This window comes from Rhinoraja longicauda, chromosome 4 (genome assembly GCF_053455715.1).
Source record: "Rhinoraja longicauda isolate Sanriku21f chromosome 4, sRhiLon1.1, whole genome shotgun sequence".
Classification (NCBI taxonomy): domain Eukaryota; kingdom Metazoa; phylum Chordata; class Chondrichthyes; order Rajiformes; family Arhynchobatidae; genus Rhinoraja; species Rhinoraja longicauda.
In genome coordinates this window covers 32,247,714-32,250,849 of record NC_135956.1, presented here as the reverse complement: position 1 = coordinate 32,250,849, position 3,136 = coordinate 32,247,714, and the positions used below count along the sequence as shown (strand labels likewise).

At 44.1% G+C, this 3,136-nt stretch overlaps 1 non-coding gene across 1 annotated transcript; it reads right to left on the bottom strand.

Moving 5' to 3' along the window:
* Positions 1 to 3,046: 3,046 nt before the first annotated feature.
* Positions 3,047 to 3,136, bottom strand: trnay-gua (transfer RNA tyrosine (anticodon GUA)). Its single transcript is given in 2 exon segments — positions 3,047 to 3,082; positions 3,100 to 3,136. It is a non-coding gene; the product is annotated as a tRNA-Tyr (tRNA).

The window sequence follows — 3,136 nt, the reverse complement described above, 5'->3', positions numbered from 1 at the left end:
GTTAGAAACCTTTAGGGATCAAGTCTAACTTGCAGTTACTTTCAAAAACTAAACCGCTTTCAGCTTCTCTCCCTTTCGTCCTGAGGTTGTGACCTGATTGACTGGAGCACTTCTTGATGTTTCTGCTTAGGCAACATTGTCTTTGATTGGGTTGGTGGGTTTGATGTTGTTTTTAGCATCACAACGTCAGCTGTTGCCATGCTTGCTTATTTTGTCGTGTCCTTATATGAAACTGATGCTGCCTTCCAGAGCTGCTGCCTGCCTTCCTTCCCTCTCCCTCTCCCTCTCCCTCTAATCTGACACCTGTCAGCACTCTGATCCAAAACAGCTGTTTTTCTGAACACTGACATTGAAAAAGAAATGTTCATTAACTGAATTTAGTCAAAACAACCTGAAGCAGAACTGTAAATAATAACTTCCCAAGTTCATGCCTCCCAAGACTGTGCTGAACTAAAATGCAAACTGTTTTTTATTAAAGTATCTTAATGTCTGGACTATGACCACTGACAATCTTGACAGTTCTGCATGGACTCACTTGATCCTGGAATGCAGCCAGAGTTTTAAATAGAAGAGAGATACTGTACACAGCATGTCCTTATTGTACTGAATAAGCAACTATGCCATCATTTTCAATGCAACAGCAAAAAGGCAAAATGTCTCAGAATAATACATTTTTTATACACATTGCATCTGGCAGAGATGGCGACTAGATATGCCAACTTGGAGTGTTCTAATTATCTAATCTGTGATAAATTAAATGTAAATTCAAATTATAAATTACTTTTTAAAATTATTATGTTTATAAATTTTGCTGACTTGAAGATTTAATCAATTATTATTCCTTGATTTTATTATGGCTATGGATGCACTTTCTCCTATTCAACTTTCTTTTTTAAGGGGTACCATATCCCTTCAATAATACTGCCTGGTTGAATTTTGCACTTCACAGTCTAATAGTTAGATCATAGAATATACAACAGTACAGCACAAAAACAATCCCTTCGGCCCACCAAGTCTGCTCTGACCATTATGCCAATCTAAGTAAATCCTCTGATCTTGGGAACATGCTATACTCTTCCTGTCCAAAGTAAATGGCAGCACACGTTCATCCCTGCATATGGAGGGGAGAACTTAGTCCAAACTATGAGCCAAGGTGCTCATTTTGACTGACTGACTAGTGTGAGATCCTGCAACAGCCATTTCCTGACACACAGGGACTTTCCACCATGTACAAAGCATAAACTAGGAAGTGTGATGGACTACTCTCTATTGAGTGAGTGCAGTAGTAACAACTTTACAGAAGAAGTCCGAACATAGACCCTGGCTGGTGAAAATTCAGTCCCGCCAGACTGGAGAGATGGGGTTAGGAAGTCGGAGATGATGTCCAATACAAACAGAAAACGGTTCCAAAATGATTCAGCCCGCACAGAATAATCCACACTAAACTAAGATTGTAGAGAAGGACGGGACTTTATGTTTCAAGCTTTGTTCTAAAGTCAGAACCGACGTTTTTTAATTGAAATCTTTGAGTTATTATTTCATTTAAAAGGTGAGGTATGTCTCTGCACAGTTTGCGTGGACACCGAGCCCATGTGAACGCTAAAGAAGGGTCTCGAGCCGAAACGTCACCCATTCCTTCTCTCCAGAGAAGCTGAGTTATTCCAGCTTTCTGTGTTTATCTTCTGGATTTGAATATTGGAGTAAAGAGGTCTTTCTGCAGTTGTACAGGGCCCTGATGAGACCACATCTGGAGTACTGTGTGCAGTTTTGGTCTCCTAATCTGAGGAAGGACATCCTTGCTATTGAGGCAGCGCAGCATAGTTCACGAGGTTAATTCCCGGGGTGGCGGGACTGTCGAATGAGGAAAGAATGGAAAGACTAGGCTTGTATTTACTGGAAGTTAGAAGGATGAGAGGGGATCTTATAGAAACATATAAAATTATAAAAGGACTGGACAACCTAGATGCAGGAAAAATGTTCCCAATGTTGGGGGAGTCTAGAACCAGGGGCCACAGTCTAAGAATAAAGGGGAGGCCAATTAAAACTGAGATGAGAAAAAAACTTTTTCACCCAGAGAGTTGTGAATTTGTGGAATTCTCTGCCACAGAGGGCAGTGGAGGCCAATTCACAGGGTGAATTTAAAAGAGAGTTGGATAGAGCTCTAGGGGCTAGTGGAATCAAGGGATAGGGGGAGAAGGCAGGCACGGGTTATTGATTGTGGATGATCAGCCATGATCACAATGAATGGCGGTGCTGGCTCGAAGGGCCAAAGGTGTCCTCCTCCTGCACCTATTGTCTAAATTTCATTGTGAACGCAGTCCCGGGTTGCCTCTGTGCAAAGACCCTGAGCATTGCCCTTCATTTCCGCAGATAAACTGCTGATTGTGGGAAGAGTGGGAAAAGTCCACGGGGACACAACGCGCTCATCTCCAGGAACATAAGGTGCACAGGGTGAATAAACATTGCACCAATAGTGACTGTGTTTGTGCACCCCCCTCCCCTGGGTAAACATTGCTGTAACACTGTGTTTGTGCACCCCCCTGGGTAAACATTGCACCAGCATTGTGTTTGTGCACCCCCCTCCCCTGGGTAAACATTGCACCAGCATTGTGTTTGTGCACCCCCCTCCCCTGGGTAAACATTGCACCAGCATTGTGTTTGTGCACCCCCCTCCCCTAGGTAAACATTGCACCAGCATTGTGTTTGTGCACCCCCCTCCCCTGGGTAAACATTGCACCAGCACTGTGTTTGTGCACCCCCCCTGCCCTGGGTAAACATTGCACCAGCACGTGTTTGTGCACCCCCCCTGCCCTGGGTAAACATTGCACCAGCATTGTGTTTGTGCACCCCCCTCCCCTGGGTAAACATTACTGTAACAATGTGTGCACACGCTGCGACGGTGAATGCCACACCAACCCGGACCCTGTGCGGCCCACGTAAAGGTTGGATCTTAATTCGGAAATATAAATGGAGTAAAAGTATTTCACCCGGGAGATTCATTGCAAATTGTCGATTAAAAAAAAAAAGTACTTTTGAAAAAAAATTGTCCTTCGAGCCGGAATCGAACCAGCGACCTAAGGATTTCTGGAGCTGCCGCCACTACAGTCCTCCGCTCTACCATCTGAGCTATCGAAGG